Source organism: Bubalus kerabau, chromosome 2 (genome assembly GCF_029407905.1).
Source record: "Bubalus kerabau isolate K-KA32 ecotype Philippines breed swamp buffalo chromosome 2, PCC_UOA_SB_1v2, whole genome shotgun sequence".
In the NCBI taxonomy this organism is placed as follows: domain Eukaryota; kingdom Metazoa; phylum Chordata; class Mammalia; order Artiodactyla; family Bovidae; genus Bubalus; species Bubalus kerabau.
In genome coordinates this window covers 1874264-1901062 of record NC_073625.1, presented here as the reverse complement: position 1 = coordinate 1901062, position 26799 = coordinate 1874264, and the positions used below count along the sequence as shown (strand labels likewise).

Genomic DNA, 26799 nt, shown 5'->3' with positions numbered 1-26799 from the left:
CCTGGAGCATGCCCCCGGTGCCCCTCCCCCACCCCTGCTCCCCCTCCTACCCCCACCTTCCCCTTTCTGCTGCAGCCCTGCACCCAGGCAGGTGAGTACCCCAGACACAGAGACCCGGGCTGGCTTGCTTCCTGCTGAAGTCAGCATTGTTGACTTGCCGTGAGCTCTGCAAGCTGCCAGGAGTCCAACAGTGTTGCCCTGGTGTATTTCTTCTCTCCATCCACTCGATGATTCTCATACTTCCCCTCACTCCCCAGACCTGCCCAGTTTTCTCCCCGTTTGGTTCTCCGTCCATGAACTCGCTTCCTCTTTCGCTGTGAAAACAGAAGCCACCTGCTGGGGCCCCCACGAGCTCCCCTCCTTCCCCCTTCTCTGGACAAACATCCTCTCTCTTGTCCCCTCCATCCCCCGCCCCGCTCATGCCGTAGGTCCTATTTTTCCTGGTCCGGGTCCATCCTGCAGTGGTTTACCCCAGTGTCTCCTGACATGACCTTTTTCCTTCTCAGCTGGATGTTCCGCATCACGATCCCAACATCCCATTTTTCTTTCATCTTAAAATTCTTCTTGTCACCTCATTTTCCCCTCTACCTTACACCCCTCTTCCCCTTTGTAGAAACCTCCTTGGAAGAGCTGTGTGCGTTAGCGACCTCCAATTTCTCTCCCACTTTTTTCTTTCCTTCACCTTGTCCCTAAACTGTGCTCTTGGAGGTCGCCAGCGACGCCATGCTGGTGGACAGGTCAGCTCAGCCCTCGTCCCATCTGACAGACTGGGGTCAGACCACTCCCTTCTAGCAAGGGGTGACCAGCACTAGGCCTCTGCTCCTCTGCTTCTTCTCCCACCTTCCTGGACACTCTGCTCTGCCTGTCTGCCGGCTCCTCTCCTCCCTGACCTCGGGATGTCAGAGGACCTATCGTTGTAACCATTTTATTTCCTTGGTGATTTCATCCAGTGTCCTGACTTTAGGTTTTCTCTAAACATTGGTAACTCCCAACTTGTATTTCGTCGCCTGGGTTTCTCTCCTAAGCTCGCATCGCTGTGTGAGACCCGTCGGGATGATTGCTGCTTAATGCCTGTGTCAGCATGTGATCAGCCCGCCCATCCGTCAGCCTCCCACTCGGAGCGTGGCCAGACAAGCCCCTGTCGTTCCCCTTGAAGATCTGCTCCCCTCAGCTTCACAGCAGTTTGCTGCTAGCTTTTATCCTCACTATCCTCCTCTTCTATCTTGTCTCATCCCATCATAGCCATTTGATACCATTCTAATAATTCTCAGCAGTCTACCCTCAACCAATCAGGCGGAGGCTTGCTATCCAAACAATTCAGATCGTGTTCCTCCTCTGCTCAGAATCCTCCAGTGTCTTTTAGTTGGGCTTGGGATAAAAGCAAAGTCCATATGGGGACCTTCAACATCCGTCTAACCTGACGCCCTCTTTCTTACGCGTCTCTTGTTCATTTCCCTTTGGTTACAGCGCAGCACCTGCTTCTCTGTCTGATCGCAGACTAAGCTGGATTTCACCCCAGGGTCTTTGGACTCCCTGTTCCCTATGTCTGAACTACTCTTACCTGGAAGAGCGCATGACTCACATCCTTCCCAAATTAGCTCTTTACTGAAACGTGCTCATTTCACGGGACCTTTCTTCACGCTTTCTGGGTCCACATTGTGACACCTCCATACACAAACCTTCGTTTCCCTTCCCTCCATGTGACCTATTATTCAAAAAAGCATGGATTGTACTTGTTGATTTTATCTGTTTTCTATCTTCCCCACTTGAACCTAAGTTCCATGAAAGCAAGGGATTTTCTCAGTGTAGTTTACTGTTGTAACTTCAATACCTAGAAAAGACTCTGGCCTATACTGGATACTCAAGAATGTTTATAGAATGGTTAGAGTGAATGAGAATGTTTATAGAATGGTTAGAGTGAATGAGAATGTTTATAGAATGGTTAGAATGAATTAATTTTTCAGGCTGGAAAAGAATCCATGTAATATAATTGTTATGACTTTATTTGAGAGAATATTGTTTGGGAAATGAGATATACAACTAGTTACTCCATAAAATCCAGAATCAATCATTGTAGAAAAAAATATTTCTCTAGGGTAACAATCAAGTCCTGTAAGTCTTTAGGAATTATGTTTTGCAGGTCATTGATCTCTTCTTTCTTTATAAGTGCAGGTCACACCATTCAACAACTTTCTCTAAGTTTTTAAGTCCGTGGACAGGTTGAACAGAGGTGTCAGTGGCTGGCTCTGCATCTGTGCACTGGAAACCCTCTGTGCATCATTCACGCACCTCCTCTTATCAGGCGGGCTCACCAGCTCAAAGCATTTTCCTTTCTCATCTGAGCAGGTTCCCATTTTAAGATTCGTTAATCAATACCTTTTTCCATTTACATCGTATTAAGAAGCAATTTAAAAGTTTAATCAAAGACTTCAGCAATTGGGGCTGATTATGCATGCTGAATTAAATCTGGGGGCTGCAGACTGCAGATTGATTCATGGATGAGGTCCTCAGCGCTGGGAAGTGAAGGGAAGCAGGGCTTCTCTCTGTGCTGTGAACGCGGCGGGTGGGGGAGTATTGATCTATTTCCCTTTGTGCTTCAGTGCTCCTCTGGTCAATTATTTACAGATCACCCAGACGGGGATTCTCAGGAGCCTCTGAAAGAGGCAGGGTGATTTCCTGTGCTTAGAGGCTGGCGTTAATGATGAGGTTATAATATGAAAGCACGTGGTTGAAAAGAAACAGATTCGACCCAGTGGGTGATGACCAGGGGGCTTAATCAGGGTTTCTCTATTTTATTTGTAATTAATTTTTATTGGAGTGTAGTTGATTTACAATGGCGTGTTAGTTTCTGCTACACAGCAAAGTGAATCAGGTATGCATATACATATATCCACTCTTAGATTCTTTTCCCTTATAGGTCATTACAGCCTACTGAGTAGAATTCCCTGCGCTATGCAGTAGACCCCTGTTAGCTATCTATTATATATATAGTGGTATGTATATGTCAATCCCAATCTCCCAAATTATCTCTCCCCCACCCCATACCCGTGGTCACCATAAGTTTGTTTTCTACGTCTGTAGTCGACTCTACCTCTGTTTTATAAATAAGTTCGTTTGTATCATTTTTTTAGGTTCCACATATGAGTGATATTATATGGGATTTGTTCCTCTCTGTCATGACTTATTTCACTCAATATGACAGTCTCTAGTTTCATCCAATTTTTAATTTATTTTATATAGTTCCCTGTGATATACAAAAAAGGTCACTTTAAATAAAAACTATTGATATAAAGCAGCTCTGCATCTCTATGTTCTGAGTGGCCTTCCAAATGTTGAACATGGCCCCATCAGAAGGAAAACACAAAGCTGGTGATTCATTTTGCTGTATGGGTGTAAAAATAGATGGTCACAAAGCTCCCTGCTACTTTTAAGACTCAGTGCTGCTAATATGGCACTCATTTTGTAATAAATATTTTTCAAGAGCCTGTTTGTTTCAAGTCCTATGTAATGTCCTGGGAATATAAAAAGTGAATAAGAAAGCATTTTAAAACTTCTTTTTCTAAGGAATTAATTATGAGTATTTTATGAGATAAATAATAGTGCTGTGAACTAGATTATATTAATATTCACAAAATGTAGATGAAGAAGTTGACAGTTTAGCTTTCCTTTGAATGATGTATGCAGTATCACACTGCTGGAAAGCTGTGGAAATAGAATTCAAGCTATGCTGGCCTGCATTCAGAAACAGAACACCTGTGAGCTGTGCTATACTAGGAACCGGGACGTAGCCCACCGAATCCATTTGCTGACACCCTACCCCACCAGTGTGACTGTATGTGGAGACTTGGCCTGTAAAGAGGTGATTGAGGTTAAACGAGGTCATTGCAGGGCAGGGCCCTCACCTAGCATGACCGATGCCTTTATAAGAGAAGGAAGAGACAGCAGAGACATGGCACACGAAGCCAAGGCCGTCTGAGGGCACGGTGAGGACGCGGCTGCCTGCCACGGAGGAGCCAGCCCTCTTCTTGGACGTCCAGCCTCCAGACCTGGGAGAAATGCTGTTGAAGTCAAGCCGTCTGTGATCATTAGCTACAGCAGCCCGAGTGACTAAGGTGTCATACCTTGTCCCAGGGGTCCGAAGTCTCTTTTGAAACTTGCCACAGGACTCTGTGTACAAGTAGATTAGATGTGGAATAAATATTGACTAATACAGACCCATCAAAGACACCCTAAACCAATTCAGCAGAGATCCCAGCCAATCCTGTGACAGCAAACCCACTGGACTGATGGTAAGCAGCCTATTGTCGAATCTACTGCGGCAAGAGAAGCCCCATCACCCAGACCTGCTTGGTGGCTGAAGGACTTCTAAGAGGTCTCTGGAAGCAGAGCGAATGACTGGAAGCTGTTGAAGGAGAAGCAGTGGCTCAAAGGTGAGAAACGACTCTGTGTATATAGAAGATAGGGAGCCTGCTGTGGAAGCAGAACTCTTTTTAAAACAAGAGAGAGATCGGTAAAATGTGATGAATACAAAATTTTTGAGTGTGTACATTCACAAGCATACTCCACACCCCTGAATAATTTCTAAATGAGACATATTTCCCGGCTCCCCTGGTGGCTCAGTGGGTAAGAATCTGCCTGCCAATTCAGGAGACACAGGTTCGATCCCTGGTCTGGGAAGATCCCACGTGCCGCGGAGCAACCAAGCCGGAGCCCCGCAACGCCCGAGCCTGCGCTTTAGAACCTGGGACCCACGGCTCCGGAGCCCGCCTGCTCTAGAGCCTGCGCTCTGCCCCAGGAGAAGCCTGCGCAGAGAGAAGCCTGCACACGGCATCTAGAGTAGCCCCTGCCCCTCACCACGACTGGAGAAAGCCCACAATCGGCGATAAGTAAATAAATGAAAATTTAAAAATATTAAAGAAAAATGTTTTCAGATGAAAATGGAGGTCAGCTACTCTAGGATAAGCTCCAGTTCAGATGCCAGGAAGTATGATTTTTAGTGCAGATTTATTCAAACTGGTGAAAGGCCAGTGCCTTCATTTTCTGTTTGTTTAGTATTTTCCCTGACAGTTTTACAGCAATGAAGATGTTGACTTGCTTCCGTAATCCATGTTGAGTAGCTGACTAGGTATTTATCTTATATTTCATTCCAACCAAATCCTTTCTGAAGGCAGAGCCAGTGGCAGCCTTCATCTGACAGGTGGTGTTCTTGGCAGCCCACATGGACAGCTCATTGGTGGGCTCTGAGGCGCCTCTAGAACAGTTAATCTGGACTTGATTCTTCTCTTATATAAGAGAATTAATGTTCCAGGTTTTTTTTAGAATTAGATTATCTGTGAAGAAGTAATGCAAATAACAGGTGACAGTTTCCTGTACACGATGAGCAACTAAAAGCATTTTCCATTTGCTTGATGGTGTTGTAAGACTTAAACTGTCCAGAAACTTTTATCCAAAGAACAGCAGTGGAAAGTGCACGTGGAATGCTCATATTTCTCCGTTTGGAATGAACCAAGAAACTGTGTTAAGAGAGTGCTTACAGCATGTTCTTAGGCCTGTGAAATTCTAAACCGGGAACTGCTCCTATTAGCTGAGAATGTGCTAAGTCAGGTCAAGGATCTCAGGCTTCAGAGATACTCTACCTGTCGGATCTTTGCTTGCCCTAACAGTCAGAGGCTGCACTTCTACTCCAGTACCTATGAATGTTTTACCCTCCCAATGACATCCTTGGAAACAATGTTTCATTTGTTAATTCAAAATACCAGAAGCTCCAATGGCATCATTTACATGTGTGCTGTCATTTAGGAAAACGTTATGTGTAAGACACCGTTTGGAGATGCACACTCTGCAACCTGTGCAACTGTATGCAGCCACCTTCCCCTCCTCCCTCCACCTTCGTAGCCACAGTCCTTTACTCTGAGCACCACATTTGTATTTCTTCTTGTATTTCCTTTTCCTAAGATTTGTTACCTCTTGATCCACAAAGGAATTTATCAGTTATAGCAAAACAATTTATTATTTGGAGGGATTACCTACCTGAGGTCCTTTGCTCTCTGCTAGTCGTTTGAGATTACTAAACTCAGGGAAAGAATAGCATACTTTAGAATTATAGTTTAAAAACCATAGTTCATAATACCATAGGTAAAGTGTACCACATTTATTTTGCTTTAAAATGATTGAAAGTGTGTGTCTACATCTCTGGTGACATTTACTATAAATTTAATATTCATGAAGAAAACAACATTGCTTTTAATTTCATGGCGGTACTGTTACTTGTCACAGCCCTCATTTAAACAAAATTCTTTTTCAGTTCAGTTCAGTCGCTCAGTCATGTCCGACTCTTGCGACCCCATGGACTGCAGCATGCCAGGCCTCCCTGTCCATCACAGGCTTCATTTAAGCAAAATTCATTTTGCTGATCTTTATAAGGTGGTGTATTTATTCTTCATGCTATTTATGTAATATCCATGAGAGGGCAGTAGAGGACCTGGTTCTGATGGTAAGAAATTGTGCCACATGAAATTTATTTTTAAAAAGTGCCAGCCTTTGAGTTACTATTTAGATTGTACTAATGCAGCTGCCACCATTGTCAGCTGCTATGGGGAAAGGTGAAGCTTTTTTAAATGTATTCTTTTATTGGCAGTAGTAGACATCATTTCAGGTAAATTTTATTCATTAATAATACTCGATGGTTTTATTACTATGTTGATCAAGTTAGAGGTTTGTGGCCATTAAATTCATTTATGAATAAATATCTAAACTATTCAATTTGGGTCTTTTTTTTTTAATTGAGAAAGCATCAAGCGTTTGTAGAAAAAAAAAAACAATTGGATAAATTAGTGTGAATTCAGATGACTGTTCTATTTGCTCTGGTACTCTGTTTGATACGAATTTTGGATGCGTGAGAAGCCTGTGCCTGCTGCCTTCCTCCTGAAGCCAGCAAGATAAGCATTTTATTAATTTCAGAATCATCATTTGTATAACCATCCCCCACATTTAAGTTGGCTCGTAGCTAATATTCCCACATATCAAGTTAACTTTGTCACAAGAAACCCCTTCTGCAAGCTGCTTATCTTGGCAGGACCATTATGAAGCCGTATGACTCAAAGGATGGGTTATGAATGGTAACAGAGTTCCTGTTTAATCTCCGGGAGAGCACAGACCTCATGGCATCAGAAGCATGTTTCTACTTCTAATAATTAAGCCATTATAAGCTCCGTATGGTAGAGTTTTCTGTTCATAACTGCTTAGATATCATGACGTTGGACCTAGCCAATGGGAGTGCCTAAAGCATCACAGACCCTGGGTTTGGAGTCATCAGCTTGGATTTTGTCCATGCCAGAGATGGAGAGGGCTTCCCTGGTGGCTCAGACGGTAAAGAACCTGTCCACAATGCGGGAGACCTGGGTTTGATCCCTGGATTGGGAAGATCCCCTGGAGGAGGGCATGGCAACGCACTCCAGTGTTCTTGCTTGGAGAGTCCCCCTGGACAGAGGAGCCTGGAGGGCTGCAGTCCATGGAGTCACAGAGTCAGATAGGACTGAGTCATGGAGAAGTGATTTGGGGCAATTTATGTCACTTTCCTGAGACATTTTCCTGAACTGTTTAAAAAGAATAATAATTTTGCCTATTATATAGGGATGGGTATGATGGGTAATGGAGAAGGCAATGGCACCCCATTCCAGTACTGTTGCTTGGAAAATCCCATGGACGGAGGAGCCTATTAGGCTGCAATCCATGGGGTCGCTAAGAGTCGGACACGACTGAGCGAATTCTCTTTCACTTTTCACTTTCATGCATTGGAGAAGGAAATGGCAACCCACTCCAGTGTTCTTGCCTGGAGAATCCCAGGGACGGGGAAGCCCGGTGGGCTGCCGTCTATGGGGTCGCACAGAGTCGGACACGACTGAAGTGACTTAGCATAGCATGATGGGTAAATGGCCTAGCACTTAGTAATGTGACCAGCACTTAGGAACAACTCAGTAAATGCTTATATTTATTAGTTTTAGTATTTCATATAGTTTATGTAAAAAGGCTATTAGAAATAGCTTTATTTTTGAAGGCAATAGTCACTATGTTACGAGGCCCCATGGAAGGAATGTGTTTCTAATTTTAGCACTATCATGCCTTATGTTATACTGACAATTAATTGGCTTTACCAATGATCACTTTGAACCTACTTGCTGTCATGGTTTTGACTTTGCATTAGTTGTTAGAAAGCTTACATTCAAAAAATTGCCTTGTTTCTAGCAAATTTGATTTTATACTCCTACTTTTTTTATATCTATTCCTTTCTATACATTTCCCCCTATTTTCTGTTTTCTTAATACACTTTTATTACTTTTTATTATGAATATTTTTTTGCAAGAGGCTTTAAATTTCTTCTTGGACTAGTTTTGAAGTGCAATCATCCATGCAGACAAATGAACAAAATGGATTTGAGTGGTTCTTGAGGATAAAGAGGTCCTTGAGGAGGTCCATCTAGTCAAAGCAGTGGTTTTTCTAGTAGTCATGTATGGATGTGAGAGTTGGACCATAAAGAAAGCTGAGCACTGAAAGATTGATGCTTTTGAACTGTGGTGCTAGACAAGATTCTTGAGAGTCCCTTGGACTGCAAGGAGATAGGAAATAAGCCCCTAATATTCATTGGAAGGACTGATGCTGAAACTCCAATACTTTGGCCACCTGATGTGGAGAGCTGACTCATTTGAAAAGACCCTGATGCTGGGAAAGATTGAGGGCAGGAGGAGAAGGGGACGACAGAGGATGAAATGGTTGGATGGCATCACCGACTCGATAGACATGAGTTTGAGTAAACTCCGGGAGTTGGTGATAGACAGGGAGGTCTGGCGTGCTGCAGTCCATGAGATCTCAAAGAGTCAGAAACAACTAAGCAACTGAACTGACTGACTGAGGAGCAAACTATAATTTATTGAAAGGAAGGTGGTGTGCATCAGTGCTAATCATTAGATATTTCACTTCATGGGTTCTACTAACTTTGACCTCAATAAAAGTATTATTTGACATTAAACACCAAACGTAGATATGAAAGAAGCCTATGTGTATATAACTCATGGAGGAGAAAACGCAAAGGAAAGTTTATAATTTGAGAGAGTGATGCTCCCAGCTCTCTCACTCTGAGTATGTATTTATGATACAAACTCACTAGTTCACAAGGATCATCATTCTATCCTGGTGTGGTTGAAATCATATTTATGTGTAGTTGCTAAATTCTTAATGCCCATCCTCTATATGGACACAGGAAAATACAGAAATTAATCCTGCTTCTGAGATGGGAAAGTTTACCCCAAAGAGACTCTTTTTTTTCCCCCGGTGTTAGTCTGGAAGCGGTCAGGACTACAACCTTGGAAAGCTTTAGGCACAGACATCAGCTTGCTTTTCAGTGCTGTGAAGATTATATGTTGTCAAACCTCTGAGTTTTATAATTAGAAAAATAAATAAATATTAAGTTTTCTTGTCTAAGCCAGTCTATAAAAGTATGTGTGGTCTATAGGATTTTAATTATATTTTAAACATATAGAAATAGCACCAATAAAACAAATACCAACAGTGGGGGAAAAAAGACTCTATGTTGTGAAGATCATTTTATTTTGAAAAAACTAAAGCCTTTTGCCTTCGGAGATTGTATCCCTGCCCCTGATGGTTTTTGCTTATAATCACTCAAATCACTCGAGTGCTTCACAGGTGGTATGACTCACGCTGCAGAGCACCTGTTTTCCCTTCGATTAGGAAACCTGTGACCAGAGTACACTCCAGGCTTTGCAGCAAAGCTAATTAAGCTCTCCCAGTTCTCACTGTGGTTCACTGGGAGCTTATGTTTCCAGAACGGGCCGAAGCTCCTTAACATTCTTGGAAGTTGTTGGCAACCAACCCTCCATTCTCTTTGTCCTTGTTAATGTGGCTGCCGTGGAGCGGCGGCGTCTCGTCCTTTGAAATACGTTGGCCATGGTTATTCTTCCTCCATTCATAGTAGAGTGAAAGATGAGAGGCAGCAACCATGTGATACAGAATATCGTGGGCTCAGGTGTCAGAGAGGATGTTTCAGGACATCTGAGGACACCTAGGCTCTGCTTTTGCTCTGTGCAGAAACATTTCTTCTTCGTTTTTTACTACATTGTAAATCACTTGGTTTCCAAGTTTACCCATTTTACTAGACGCTCCATGAGGGTGGAGTCTGTGCTTCCCTTTCATCTCTGCAGTGTTTAGCGTTCTCCCCTAGATGTTACAAATATCGCTGATGCCCTGAACAGACCCGTGAGTTCTCACCTTCCACCAGTGACTTCCTGATAGTGGCTTGTCTGATGGATTCCTCTGGCCGTGGGAGAATACACCCTAAGCGGTCTAGAGGGGCCAGCGAGTTAACACCCCCGGGTAACTGATGGGCATTGGTAGGAAAATACCCCAGGTTCTCAGCCCTGAGCTGGGAGAACTCAGATACGTTCTGCACACTGACTTCAGGGCCCCCGGGGACTGAGCCCGGTGTCCTCACATGGGTGATCCACTCACATATGCACCTTCTGGGGGCTTCCTTTCTTTACTTCTTCTCTTCCCCAGCCTCCTAGAGTTCCCTTACATCAAATAAATCACTTGCACTCAAGGCTCTCTTTCAGAATCTGTGTTTGGGGAAACTCAAAGTAACACATTGTGTATGCCAGGATCACCATATGTACCTGGTGAATGATGGTTGGATGGGTTGGTGCTTGGAGAAGGGTGAACGGATGCCTGGGTGGGTGGGTAGATGTGCATAGCTTTTGCCTTTGTTTTGGTTATCAAGTATTCTTACCTTAAAGAAAAATTTAGCTAGGTAGTAGCCAATTAGCTAAGGTACCAATCTAAAGGTTTTCTCTCTCTTTCCTCAAAGTTATCTGTTTGTTTCATATGATATCAGCATAAGATAACTTGATAGGTAGGTAAAATGTCGTCACAGTAACTGAGGTCAAACAAGCATTGTCCTCCATATGTAGTCAAGCCGATGTTGCTATTTTGCACGGATGTCTGTTGAGAACTGATACTGAACTTTGAGTTGAATTCAGTGCAAAGTATCAATCCGTCAAGATGTCAGGTTCAGCTTTAAGCATAAAACCTGCAATGTAATTGCTGTAGTGAGCAGGTATTGATGAAGAAAAGAAGGTGTCACTGTTATTTCCATTCATACTGTGTTTTATTTTTAAACTTGAATGGCATTATTTCTGCAAGTGTTTTCTAATGAAAAATTGCAGTGTCATTATATTGCAGACTTATTATATAAGTCATATGCTCTGTGATCTATGAATCTTGGAAAGTACTACTATTACTGAGTTAACGTTTTCAGAAAACCCTATACAATAATTTTATATGTGGAAAAACTCCAATTGTTATATGTCACCATGAGTAAAAATGAAACATAACATTTCAGTGTAAAGTATACAATGCATGGCTTGTTATACGTTAAAATAACTTTTAGCATTAAATTCTTGATCACCCTAGCTGCTGAAAGGACTTGAACTTCAAAAACAACAATATAAAATTGAAAAATGTGAGTTATTTTTCAGTGTTATAACAATACTAGCTGTATTTCTAGATGAGCTTATCACAAAACATTTTTTGCAGAAACTCTTTCTTAGTCTCTCCAATACTATGTCATAACTAGAATATAGCCTTGCAACTTGATTCCAGAAATGTTATAACTTTTATGATTTTATATTACTTAACAATAGTGAAAGTGAAGTTGTTCAGTCATGTCCGTCTCTTTGCAACCCCATGGACTGTAGCCCACCAGGCTCCTCTGTCCATGGGATTTTCCAGGCAAGAATACTGGACTGGGTTGCCATTTCCTTCTCCAGGGGATCTTCCCGACCCGGGGACTGAACCCGGGTCTTTGCATTGCGGGCGGACGCTTTACTGTCTGAGCCACTCTAACTATTCTGAGAGTTACTACTGAAGTTTTTATTTCCTTAGATAGTTTTTTAATTCCCTTATGCTTTCATTTCTCTTTTTCACTTGTTATTGGAGGGTAACTGCTTTACAATGTTGTATTCGTCTCTGCTGTACAGCAGAGTGAACCAGCCACGCGTGTGCAGGTGTCCCTCCCTCGTGGGCCCCGCCCTCCCCTCCAGGCCCCCCATCCCCCCCAGGCCCCTCCCTCCTCTCCAGGCCCCGCCCTCCCCTCCAGGCCCCTCCCTCCCTTCCAGGCCCCTCCCCTCCAGGCCCCTCCCTCCCCTCCAGGCCCCGCCCTCCCATCCAGGCCCCTCCCCTACAGGCCCCTCCCTCCCATCCAGGCCCCTCCCCTCCAGGCCCCGCCCTCCCCTCCAGGCCCCTCCCTCCCCTCCAGGCCCCTCCCTCCCCTCCAGGCCCCTCCCTCCCTTCCAGGCCCCTCCCCTCCAGGCCCCTCCCTCCCCTCCAGGCCCCTCCCTCCCTTCCAGGCCCCTCCCTCCCCTCCAGGCCATCTCAGAGCCCGAGCTGGGCTCCTTGTGCTAAACAGCAGCTTCACACGTGCTGTCTGTTTCACACATGCAGGATATACATGTCAGTGTTACTGGTAGTGACGTGGATGAAACTAGAGTCTGTCATACAGAATGAAGCATTCCTTCGTATTTTTTACACTTTCTCAACTGACCATTTTTCACTCCTCCTGGATCCAAGCATTAAAATATAATTTGAAAAATTGAAAATGTTTTTTCAGTCATGGTTATCCTGTACCTTAGTGCACAGAATGGGAATGTCAGACACATGACGTGTTCACACGGCGCTGCTCTTCCTGCTATTGATATGTCTATTATTGATGGCAGACGTCAATAACCAATCAGGAGTGTTCATTCCTGCTAAGAGAACATTCTTCAAATCCTTCTCAGTTTATACCTCCTGAAAGCAGCTACAAGGAGACCAGTTCACAAAACAGGTTAGTTATATTTGCTCTTTCAAATACACAGAGAATATAATTTATTACAACTCCATATTTATATGCAACTTTGGAAATTGGATATTCACATACATGCACATACATACATATATGGCCTGTGTACCACATACAACTACTGGCATTTTATATTTGCAAATACTCATTTGAATTCATAAATATTTGTATTTCTATCACTATAAGTATTTAATGTATATAAATTTTTATCTATGGATAATGTTTTCTAGGGAGAAATAAATATGCAGCACACAGTTACTCACTTGGCCTTTAGCCGGAATTTGAAATTTACACCATTTACTTTCACTCAATTGCTAGCGAATTTAATTTTAAATGCTTGTAAAGAATGCGAGTCCTGTTTTCTCACTTCCCTTATTACATATGTATTAATACTGTTAATGATTACAACAGTGATATCATCATATTTATCACTTCTCAGTTGGAGCCTATGAAAGGCACATGAACCGACTAACCAATGCCTTGCCTAGGATTGGTCACTCTTGATGTGAGGCGTGGACTCTAGTACTTCCATTTAATTCTTTTGACCTAGATTAGTTGAGTGGAACTACGCACGTTAATCCTGGGTAGTAGATATGATCTCTGTGGATATACTCGTTCTTGATTAGCAGCCCGTTTTTTTACCTTGTGTTAGTGGGCTGCTGCCTATGGGGTCGCACAGAGTCGGACACAACTGAAGCAACTTAGCAGCAGCAGCAGCAGAGCAGACTCCGGGTGACCCTGCAGCAACAGGCACCCTTCCCTTTGTCTCTGGCATCACGCACTCAGCCTCTGTCATCCACATCCCTGGCCTGGAGACTCACGCCTCATATCTGGCAGTAAGAGCAGACCTCTGAGCCCCTGGTTCTTGGGTTGCTCACTGTCTAAGTCTCCCCACCCTTACTGACAGTAACGTCCCACACATTAGACCCCTTTTTCTTTTTTTCTTTTTTCACTTATATAGACATTTATCATAGACTTCATTTTCTCCAAGGTCTTCTATCATCATAAGTTAGCTATGTCCATCAATTTATTTGAACCAAGGTGTTAATACAATAAGTCCCCTACCTAAGAAACTCCAAGTTGAAAACTTTCAAAGACGTGAAAACGTGTCACGAGTCCAGCCATGTAAGTTTGTTCACGCGTCTGGGGTACATGGTCACGTGCATGCATCCTCTGTAAGCTGGCTGTGCTTCTGTGTGCTTTACCTATGGCACTGTACATAGCACAGCAGTGTTCTTTATTTCAAGCCCAGGATGTCCAGAAGCAAGTGTAAAAGCCGCAGTGATGCAGCTACTACTGCGTTTTTTAAGGCACTGTACTGTAAGATGAGAAATGTTATCTTTTTCGTTGTATTTGTTTTCATATATTGTTTGCCTGGCATTTTGGAAAGTATTATAAAACCATCATGGTGCGATAAACGCCGTTGTCTTAGTTGGGCACCTAGGCTAACTTTGTGGAACTTATGAACAATTTGGACTTAGAAACATGCTCTCAGAATGGAACTCGTTTGTATGTAGGGGACTTTCTGTATTTCACTCTAAATAGCTGCCTTCCTCACCTTAACCCAAGAGATCAACAACCAGGGAAATTTGACCAGCTGCATATAAAGGAATGCAAGTGAAAGTGATATTTTAAAACAGGGGTCCCCAACCCAGGACGTGGTCACGCTGCAGGAGGTGAGTCGCAGGCCAGCGAGTAAGGTGTCCTCTGACTTGCAGCTGCTCCCCGTCACTCGCATCCCCTTGGTCTGTGGAAAAGCTGTCTTCCACGAAACCTGTCCCTGGTGCCAAAACAGTTGGGGACTGCTGTTCTAAAATACTAGGACCTTCCCTAAAGTCTGTCAAAAGATTGGCTGCTTTCCTCTGTGCTACAGCATTATCACTGATCTCGATGCTGAATTATAAATTCAGAGGTTTAGAAATAGAAATCACGCAGGGATAAACCGATTAGGCAGTAGCAAATAGGCAGCACCGGTAATGCCAAAAGCCTGCCCCCACCCCCTTCTTCCTTGCTGAGCGGTGACGGAGGCTCGCCGTCTGTTTAAGTTCAGAGCACCACGTGGCCTCCTCCAGCCCAGTGTTACTGGCACTGATGACTTGTCACTCTGGCCCTAATGCTCCCGCATTCTTATATGAGACAGAAATTAATGGGGCTGGCCGAGCCCACACTGTGGCTTAGTTGAAGAAGAGAATGTAATTCCGCACTTCCTGGGCATCTTCTCTCACTGCCGAGGGTGCTGGAGCCCTCCATCAGTGATTCATCTCTGGATGCACTCAGAAGGACCTGAACTTGGTAGAAAATTGCTTCTATATGTTTTCCCCATGGGAAAAGTGACAGTCCAGCCCCTGAGTGAAACAAAGCCTTAACCCAGAATGGAGCCTACATTTCTTAATATTGCATCAAAGCTGTTGCCCTTTTTTGACAATGGAATTCATATCTCTTGATTCTCTCTGCCTAGCTTTCTCAAAATACCACCTAGGTTCATTGTTCCAAACTGCATCTATGGAATATCCAACACTCGTTATAAAGAGTGAAAATAAAGCTAAATCTGAAAGCACAGTGTATTAATAAAGTAAAATATATTCATAGATGATTTATGTAAACTGATAACATTGAAAAATATAGTTTTTTATCAGCAGGAAATAAAGAAATGAGTATTACAGCCAGTCCTCAGTCACCACTGTCATTCTATTCGTGCTCTGTAAAACTTGTGTGCTCTATAATGTTTTTTTGCATTATTTCTTCTGGTTCCTGATGGTTAGAGGAATGTGATCGGTCTAACATTATTAATTGCTGAAAAGATTTCTTATGGCTATCCATTAATTATTTTAATTTCCCAGACAATACAATTCAGAAATCATTCTTATAACTCTGGAGAAGGCAATGGCACCCACTCCAGTACTCTTGCCTGGAAAATCCCATGGACGGAGGAGACTGGTGGGCTGCAGTCCACGGGGTCGCTAAGAGTCAGACACGACTGAGCGACTTCACTTTCACTTTTCACTTTCATGCATTGGAGAAGGAAATGGCACCCTACTCCAGTGTTCTTGCCTGGAGAATCCCAGGGACAGGGGAGCCTGGTGGGCTGCCGTCTATGGGGTTGCACAGAGTTGGACACGACTGAAGTGACTTAGCAGCAGCAGCAGCTTCTTATAACTTATACAAAAAGAGAGACTTCATTTTGTAGCTGAAGCTAATCCGATGCATGGGTAATAAATAATACCCTATGAAGCGACTTAGCAGCAGCAGCAGCAGCAGCAAACACTACTAACCCTTGTTCTTGTTTTCTTGTTGTTAGTCACTCAGTGGTGTCTAACTCTGTGCGACCCCATGGATGGTAGCCCACCAGGCTCCTCTGTACATGGAATTCTCCAGACAATACTGGAGTGGGTAGCCATTCCCTTCTCCAAGGGACCTTTTCAACCTAGGCAGGGATTGAACTCAGGTCTCCCACATTACAGGCAGATTCTTAACTGTCTGAGTCACCAGGGAAAACCTAATAATACCCTATCATTACGGTGTAATAAATAATATGCTTCCCAGTGGCACAGTGGTAAAGATTCCGCCTACAATGCAGAAGGCATGGCAGGAGCTGTGGGTTCGATCCCTGGGTGGAGAAGGTCCCCTGGAGAAGGAAATGGCAACCTACCCCAGTATTCTTGCCTGGAGAATTCCATGGACAGAGGAGCCTAGTGGGCTGCAGTCCATGGGGTCACAAAAGAGTTGGTCGTGACTGAGTGATGAGCACGCTTGCAAATAAGGCAGAAGGTCCTCACACGCAGCCCGCCCAGGTCCTCCCTGATGGGCTGGGCTGAGCCTGGGATGTGCAGGCGTTCATTCCCTGCAGCTGCACCCTGGACCAGGTCTCAGTTTCCTTGTCTGTCAAGTGGGAACAATGATCGCCCCTACCTCACACGAGTGTTGTGTGCAAGACATAATGTGCTGAGTGCTGGGTTTGTTATTTGGAAAACTTGGTTCCTTTTGATGATTAGTTCCCTAATAAGCCAATGCTTTTACCAGTGGTTTTCAACTCAGATAGCAAGGGAGACTAGCTCATGGAGTATTTTGTAGCTGCAAAGACCTGGATCTTATTCCAGTCCTATTAAATTAGGATTTCTTGGAACAAAATATGAGGATCTTTAATTTCCATAGAACTCCAGGGGTAGTTTATCCTGTAAAGAACAACTAAGCATATGATAGAGACACTGTTTCATTTGCTAAAATTTATTTGATTATTAGACTGCAAGGATATCAAACCAGTCAATCCTAAAAGAAATCAATGCTGAATACTCATTGGAACGGCTGAAGCTGAAGCTCCAATACCTTGGCCACCTGATGCAAAGAGCCGACTCATTAGAAAAGGCCCTGATGCTGGCAAAGATTGAAGGCAGGAGGAGAAGGGGATACAGAGGATGAGATGGTTGGATGGCATCACCAACTCAATGGACATGAGTTTGAGTAAGCTCTGGGAAATGGTGAAGGACAGGGAGGCCTGGTGTGCTGCAGTCCATGGGGTTGCAAAGAGTTGGACATGAGTGAGCAACTGACCAACAAATTTGATTATGTACAGTAGCACAGACATTATTGATGATTACTTGAAGCAACATAATAGCAACAGATTCATGTTGTTAGATTCAGTTCTCATGTTTAGAACTGAAATAACTACTAGTCTCTGAGGAAACAAAAGAAGTAATACATAGTAATCACTGAGTTTGATCATTTAATATGTGCTAAAATGCACTGTTTGGTCCTAGTATTCACAACAGAAAGAGCGTTGTTCTAATGATGCTGTTCCATGATTCTGATGTACAGAAGATCCTAATTTCTTCTGTCCACCTTTCCCTAGCCCTGCCAGATGCAAATGAATGAATGAATGAGCATTTTCTAAGAGTAGATAGTAAAACTGAATCCCTACCCTAGTTAGCAAATCTCTTTATAAAGAGGATTTCATTTCTTTTTACTGTGCAGAGTTCAGTGTTAACCAGGTCAGCAACTGTAATTTTCTGGATCCCTTTGCGTCTGATCGCACTAGGTTGGTTAACAGGTGTCATGGCAAGTGTCAGCAGACAGTAGGAGAACATGGGCCATCCTTCAGAACTCTCTTTCAGGTACCGCAGCCCTCACTGGGTTCCCTGGAGAAAATCTTTTAGTTAATTCACTCAAGTTCATAGACCCTCTGCCTTTGATTTCAGACTCTATGCTTTCGGGCAGTGTGGCTTGTGGCACAGAATATGATTCATACTTGCTAGAGGGTACAGTTTATCTCCCGTAACAATTCTTTATTTTCTAGTGCTTTTGATTGGAACCATTTTTCTTTCTAGTGTGGGCAGAAAGAGACTAACAACTTTGGGATCATTTTTATGCCGCTGTTTCATGTTGTAGATTTTATGTAGCGTGCCCTAGAAATTCATAATTCTAAAAAATGAAGCAAGGGAAACACCGCTAAGAAATGCACATCCCAACAGGAACCGCCTGCCAAACTCAGGGGGTTGTAAAGTACTGAATGAAACATTTACAGTCAGGGAAATAGAAGAAATCGCTGCGTTAAAAAAAAATGAGTCTGAGCATCATAATACTACCTGCAGAAGAACCGCATTATTCTTCCCCTAAAGGAGGGCAATGACAAGAATCAACAAAGTAGATTATAGTGAACAAGTAATAAAACATCTTCTTTTCTCAGGCGGTCTTCCATGGCAGCAGGCATGCTTGGTGAATTTCAGTGCACGTGGAAGCCGAGGGTGACAACCCACTACAGAGCATGCCGTATGTAGGCAGGGGGACCGTTTCTGCCGTGCAGTCACGGGAATCCGTCCTGGTAGTGATGGCAATTGCCTTGGCAGAAATGCATTTTCCATAAGAGCTGGACAAGTTGGTTTCCAACTTGAAAAATTTATGGATACCTTTCAGACCAGAAAAAGAAAGACTCTCACAGGCTTCCACCCCTCCCCAAGGTAGGCAGATTATTTTTATAGTGTGATTTTTATATATCACATATTCTTATATTTTTACATATTTTTATGTATACATATATATATCTTTTATCATATTATATATATATATCTTAATATATAATTATTAATAAAGAACACATTCCTAATGCTGCTAGATTTTATATACTTAAAGTAAAAATTGACTTACTGTTAAATTCAAATAAAATTTGAAAGCTGTACAATTCAGGTTAATCATGCTCCTTTAATAGGATGGATGCTAGTGGTTTCTCAAAACAAGATTACCCCTTCCAGTGTGAAATTACCCCTCACAACTGCTCTAAGTCACAGCTTGCTGTTCTGACACGAACCACACAAGGGTGCAATCCTGTTCTTGGTTCCTGGCTGGACTGCCATGAGATTTTTATCTCATCAGTGGTGTTGCTTGATCTTACATAGTACCAGCATGACCATAGGCACCGACCCAAACGTGGGCACTGAAGTTGCAGAACAGCATCAGTTTTAATTTCCTGGGTCACTCAGATGATTCAAAATGCTGTGTTGGTCTCCCAGATCATCAAAATGAAAAAGTAAATTGTTGAAGAGAGTGTCTCCGAACCCTGAGATCACGTCCTCAGACTCACTTTGGGAAACAAAGAAGTGAACTGAAAACGCAAGCTATGAAAATCTCCGAGTTGTCAACATCTCCTCTAGGGCAGCCTTGAGGGGTATGTGGGACACATGTGTATTTTGTAACAATATGATTTAATTCTTACTTTCCCCAAAATATTTATCAAACATTTCCTGTCCTATGCCAGGCAAAAGGGTAGACACTGGTGAGCTAATGATACTTTAGATGGGGCCCTTGTCCTCAGAAATCTCAGAGTTTATCAGGATGGACAAACAAATATTTTGAAAAATGGCCCCAGTGCGATTCATCAGTCCTGTCAAAATGACCCTAGAAACATCGCTATGTACAAAGTGCTGTGAGCAAATGTAGAGAAGCACCTGATTGCTTTTTTTGTTTGCTTTTTGTTTTTTAAATCGTAGAACTAGCGGGGGATTGGAGAGCAGTCAAAACACCCTCTTAGTTTAAAGATGAGGTAATCTCGTTTTCCTTTTATCTCAGTTTTCCTTTCATCGGTGTATATTTTTCTCATCTCTGCCTGTAGCTCGATGGCCAGTGATACCCAAGAAGTCACCTACTTTCCTGGGAGGTTCTCAGTGTTCAAGAGCCATCCCCTTTCGTTTTAAAATACATTTTAAGTAAACGTGTTGAAGCTCAGTAACATAGGAGATGAAGAGTTGGCTAAGCACAACCATTAAATAGAGGACTCTGACTCAAACGGCCATGATTTGGCTCTAACTCTTATATCTGGGCAGACTTGGACACACAGCTTCATTCTGTTTTGGTGTCTGCACCTTTCCAATAGGAATAAAAATACCCGGAGGACATATAGCAACTAGAAGAAAGAAATGCAATTGTAAATGTAAAGCACTTAGCCTAGTATCTGGCAAATACCAGGTGCTTCAGGAAACAGTGGTGAGGAATCTGCCCGCCAATGCAGGAGACACGGGATGAGGGTCTATCCCTCCATTGGGAAGATCCCCTGGAGCAGGAAAGGCAACCCACCCCAGCATTCTTGCTGGGAAACCCCATGGGTAGAGGAGCCTGGTGGGCTACAATCCATGGGGTCACAAAAGAATTGGACATGCCTGAGCGACTAAACAGCACAAAGTGCTGGCAGCCCTCAGCAGATGAAGGTGTCCCCTGGGCAAGAATGCAGACCTGGTCGTCTTGACCACCCACCCTGGGATGTTTTAAGTTCCAAAGGAGAACTTAACGGTGGGTGATGCTTTTCTTTCATAGCAGGACTACACCTTCCCATATAAACACTTTGTAAATTTTATTCTATTTAGGGGAAAAAACTGACATCGTACATTAAAAATAGGATACTAAATCCCATGAAACTTGATTTCTATAGAAGCTCAGCACATCCACTAACTCATTCCGCTCCTTAGAGTAAATCATTTTGCCTCTCTAGGCTTTAGCTCACTCATTTGTAAAATTTAGAGGTCTACAGTCACCAGACGATTTAAAATGTGTCCTTGGGTTCTTTCTAAGATTTCCAAGAAATGGGCTTTTTTTTCTTTTTTGATAATTGATTTCATCTTCTTTTGGAGCCACAATTTATGGGCATAGGGACACTGCTGACTTGGTATTATTTGCCAGAGAATCCTTTCTGTGGTTTGTAGTTGAACTGAAACTTTGCAAAACTTACATATCTGGTTGTTTTTCTTCTTTTTTTTTTTTATAGAAGCTATAGTTGGAAAAATCAAATGTGTCAGTTTCTATTCTGAGGTTGCCAGTCTTTTCACATTATAAATAGAACTTATAGGAAAATGGTTTTGTGTAGGAGCAGTAATGTGCTATTTTTCTGTCGTTCAGATTAGATTTTAAACCCTGTCTCTGCTGCTTACTACCGGGCTGACAGCAGACATGTTATTTCACCTCTTTGAGGACACTTCACACATAGACTGGCACATGGAGCCTGCTCAGGGAACGGACATGTTTCTACTTTGCTTTTTTTTACCAGCATCTTACATCCACACTCTGGAGAAGGCAATGGCACCCCACTCCAGTACTCTTGCCTGGAAAATCCCATGGGTGGAGGAGCCTGGTGGGCTGCAGTCCATGGGGTCTCGAAGAGTCAGAGTCGGGCACGACTGAGCGACTTCACTTTCACTTTTCACTTTCCTGCATTGGAGAAGGAAATGGCAACCCGCTCCAGTGTTCTTGCCTGGAGAATCCCAGGGATGGGGGAGCCTGGTGGGCTGCCGTCTATGGGGTCGCACAGCGTCAGACACGACGGAAGCGACTTGGCAGTACATATACACTCACAGAAGTCTCTTCATATATCTTATTGTTTTGTGTATTGCTATAAATTAAGCTTCTTTATTCATTTACCAGCATCTTATATACACACTCACAGAAGTCCAGATAGATCTCTTCATATATCTTATTGTTTTGTACATTGCTATAAATTAAGCCTTTTTTATTCATTTACTTTACTTTTTAACTCCTAAATGTATTTTGAGTACTGCTAAAAGAGACAGCTGTTGTTGTTTAGTCTCTCAGTCGGGTCTGACTCTGTGACCCCATGGATTACAGCACTCCAGGCTTCCCTGTCCATCACCAACTCTCAGAGCTTGCTTAAACCATGTCCACTGAGTCAGTGATGCCATCCAACCGTCTCATCTTCTGTCGTCCCCTTCTCCTCCTGCCTTCAATCTTTCCCAGCATCAGGGTCTTTTATAATGAGTCAGCTCTTCCCATCAGGTGGCCAAAGTATTGGAGTTTCAGTTTCAACATCAGTCCTTCCAAGGAATATTCAGATCTGATTTCCTTCAGGATGAACTGGTTGGATCTCCATGCACTTCAAGGGACTCTTAAGAGTCTTCTCCAACACCGCAGTTCAAAAGCATCAATCAAAAAAGACAGTAGATTATTTATGTTTCTACAAATTTTAGTTCAAATGAAACCTGACTATTTATGAGCAATAGGATTCAACAAAAATCTCATTTTCTCTAAGTTTCTATTAACATCAAGCTAATGCACCTCAGAAACCATAGCATTAACAGCTTTTGGGGTGGCCCACTTATAACAGGCCCCATGAATTGCACTGCAGACTGGAGTATTTGAATTCAATACAAGGTTGTCTGACTTCACACTTAACATTTTATTTATTCCTAAATGTCTAGTTCAACACTCAGAGTCTTATCATTCCTGAAAATATCTTAAAAACGGACATTTCATATTGGAACTCTTTGATAAAGGGCACTCTAGATTCTTTGACTTAGCATTTTGAGAATTCTACAACCAGACCCCAATCTTTTTATTCTTTTGTAGAATTTACTTATTTATATGTTGGTGGTGCTGGGGATTTGTCTCTGGGCAGGCATTTCTCTGGTTGCTGTGAGTGAGGACTCTGTAGTTGCCGTGTGCCAGCTTCTCATTGCAGTGGCTTCTCTTGTTGCAGAACAAGGGCTCCAGGGTGCGGGCTGCAGTTTGTACAGAGGTTTAATTGCCCTGCAGCATGTGGGGTCTTCCCAGATCAGGAATCGAACCCACATTTCCTGCATGGGCAGGCAACTTCTTTGCCACTGAGCCATGTTTATTCCAGTCCTTCCACTCATTGTGAGGTAAACACTGGACCTCTGGCCTTTCCATGGCCCCCTTCAGGACACACCAACCTTCACTGGTGTGTGGTCCTGGGTGTCCTTCCCATTCATCCATCAGTTGGCATCCCGCCTGTGCTTCAAGGTGCGTTACACGTTCAGTGTTTTCCATGCAGCCCAGGATCCCCGCTCACCTTGCCATCTGCTCCGTGGGCACACCTGAAAGATGATGGCCATTTCTGCTCTGTTAGGTTTATCACTGAAATTATTTTGTCAGTCTTTTTAAGCACTTGTCCTCTACTCATACTTTTCCTATAAATCCCACTCTCTGGAAAAAATCCACTCATTGCAAGGGAGTAAGAGCATGAGACCTGCCTCTCAAAGGCAGGGGCCCCAGAGAATTGTGGACCTACGTGTGAAACTCCACAGATCTCAGCGTCAGTTTTTTCTTCTTCCAGGTCTCCCTCCTGTTCTGTGTCCCAGACAGCACTGGGGAGCTAGAAAATTCCCTTCATGGTGAAGAGATCGTGCCGCACAGGATGTCTTTTTTTTTTTAATTAAGTATTTTTATTTTATATTGAAGTATAGTTGAGTAACAGTAACCGTGTTACCGTCACTGTGGTACAGTTGAGGAGTACAGCAAAGTACTCAGTTATACGTTCCCATGTGCCTATTCTTTTCCATTATTTTCCCATTTAAGTGACGACAGGATGTCTTCTCAGTTTTGCTTTAGGCAAAAAGCCCGTGGCTTTAATCTGAAGGGGGCAGGATACTAAGGAGAAACAAAATTCCTCCTCGGCATTTTTGAGTAGTTAAATTCATCATCTGTGTAGTTAGCCCTGGTCAGCGTTATTCTCTGGCGGGAAGAGTGTTTTTTTGTTGTTGTTGTTGTTATTGTTTTTAAGAATCCTGTAGGTCTCTCTCTCTCTTTTTTTCCCCATCAGATTTTGGTTATAATTGATCAGTTTTTGTTTTTCTATTTTTCTAAGAAATCCTATGATAATTCAAGAAGCCCATGTTTCTTCCATCATAAGACTCAAACATCCCTCAAATGTGTATTTTTTGGCTCTATATTAATTACCAGTTCTCAATTGATTCCTCCTTGAGGGATGGTTGAATTTCTGCATAAATCTTCTACCATCCAGTCTATTTCCAGTTCTCCACTTTCAAAACCAACTTCAAACTTTCAGCTTTTATTATTAAAGTCATATTCTTTAATCACATAGGGAAGCAGCCTCAAAATGAATTCCACACAGAAAGTCCAATGTGGCATTAGTAGATATAATATGGTGAATACCAGCTCTATGACTCAAGAATTTTGAAATACAGTATGCAATATTTGTTAAATCAACAATTGCCTATTTCCTAATTAGTTTTTAAAATTTATTTATACTGAATTAATTTTTTGAATAGTAAAGATGTTTAATAATGCCAAGTAATAGAATCTTTTTTTCTTTCCAAACCAAATAAGATGAAGAATAGTTTTGTGTGTGTGTCTGATTTGTTTGTTTTAAAATTTTTGGCCACACCACACGGCAAATGGGATTTCAGTCCACTGACCAGGGGTTCAAGCTGTGCCCTTCAGTGGAAGTGTGGAGTCTTAACCGCTGTACCACCAGGGAAACTCCAACGGTTTTGTTTTCTAAAACAGTTATTCAGCAATAGCAACAAAACTAAAATAAAGATATTTCATTTCGTGCCATAGCTTTTCATATGCTGCACTCTGAAAAAGGCAGAGAGAGTAGAAAATGCTGTGTATTAGAGCAGCATTTCTAAAGAGAGGAATTTTATCCCAGGCTCACAGCATGCTGAATTCCATACTAGTCAGGAGGCAGATGAATAACTCGAGAGCTTCACCCCATAGAAGTGGAATATACTACAGGGTATACTTGCCAGAATCAAACTAGGTAGAAAATATTTAAGAAAATTCTCAAAGAAAAGCTCAGTACCCATGCCATCTGATGGAAGAGGAAAAAAAAAAAAAATGATGGCACGCAAAAAAATCTGTTGAATTAAGATTCAAATGGATGTGGAGAATTAAGACATGGAGTGGTCCAGAAAAAAATAAAGCAATAATATAAAATCATTTAATTTCAAGGTTGATTTCAAGGTTAAAGAAAGACTTTCCAAGCATCTGGAAAGAGATGATGCCTTGGCAGACTTGAAGGTGTGCCTTCAAGAAGACACGTGTGCGTCAGCCGTGAGGAGTGTAGGAGCTGAGAACCTGCAGTTACACTGCCTTCAAGATCTGCCGCACCGTTTGATCCAAAGCCCGCATTTCCTGGTGTGGAAACGGAGGCTCCTGAGCCTCCTAACCATTTCTCCCCAGCCCAGGACTCCTGGATGGGCGGTTGTAGGACCAGGGCTCCCTGCTGGATGGCTGAGATTTCTGGGAATCTCACCTTATCTGAAGCTCTTCCATCCTTTCCTCAATGTTCACGGGTGTCAGAATCTGTGTCTTTGTCTGGAATTTTTCCTTGCCATACTTCTCTTTCTCTCTCATAAGAGTTACCTCCAATAAATGTCTGGCACTTCTAAGTCTGTCTTCTTTTCCTTTTTTTGGAGGATTCATTGATGCAGGGCCTTTATATTTTTATTGAGCAAAATTATAATACAGAGACAGTAGTGCAATGTCTACAGATTTATGAATTTTTTAAAATGTGAAGCTTAAGGACAAAATACCTAGCCAAATTATCGTTCAAGTGTAAAAGCAAGACGCATGCGTATCAGATATTCCACAGCACAAAGAACCATGAGACTTTGGAAGAGCAATACGACTTGACAAAGCAGTACAAACAATCAAAATGTGAAGGAGATAATTAATTGTTTAAAAGATAATTGTTTATTGATCAATAGAATCTTTGATGTCATGACTTTATAGTAATCACTTCATATATAAAGGAAAGAGATACATATTTAAATACGAAGGAAGTTGGGTAATATAAGAGCAATAAACAGTTTATTTAAAAAGAACTGTTAACAAAATGCTCTCCTGTGATTCCCAAATACTATACATCCAGGATTCAAAGATTTCTTCCAGTTTTATCACTAGCTACTGAAATCCCCCACGTCCAAGGTAAGAGAAACCCAAGTAAGATGGTAGGTGTTGAGAGAGGGCATCAGAGGGCAGACACACTGAAACCATAATCACAGAAAACTAGTCAATCTAATTACATGAACCATAGCCTTGTCTAACTCAATGAAACTAAGCCATGCCCGTGGGGCAACCCAAGACGGGCGGGTCATGGTGGAGAGGTCTGACAGAATGTGGTCCACTGGAGAAGGGAATGGCAAACCACTTCAGTATTCTTGCCTTGAGAACCCCATGAACAGTATGAAAAGGCAAAATGATAGGATACTGAAAGAGGAACTCCCCAGGTTGGTAGGTGCCCAATATGCTACTGGCGATCAGTGGAGAAATAACTCCAGAAAGAATGAAGGGATGGAGCCCAAGCAAAAACAATACAAAAGACTCTGATGCTGGGAGGGATTGGGGGCAGGAGGAGAAGGGGACAACAGAGGATGAGATGGCTGGATGGCATCACCGACTTGATGGACGAATTTGAGTGAACTCCAGGAGTTGGTGATGGACAGGGAGGCCTGGCGTGCTGCAGTTCATGGGGTCGCAAAGAGTTGGACATGACTGAGGGACTGAACTGAACTGAACTGAAATCCTACTTGTTCTTTAGGAGTTAGTACAAATAGAACCTGTTTTAAACCTTTTAAAAAGCAATCTCTAGTTAATATTAGATATAATGATATTTGGAGAAAGAGGCAAATAGCAAA

General features: G+C 42.7%; 1 long non-coding RNA gene across 1 annotated transcript; it reads left to right on the top strand.

Moving 5' to 3' along the window:
• The first annotated feature begins 12470 nt into the window (after positions 1-12470).
• Positions 12471-26599, top strand: LOC129644571 (uncharacterized). Its single transcript, XR_008710831.1, has 3 exons — positions 12471-12892; positions 17147-17365; positions 25112-26599. It is a non-coding gene; the product is annotated as an uncharacterized LOC129644571 (long non-coding RNA).
• The last annotated feature ends 200 nt before the right edge of the window (positions 26600-26799 follow it).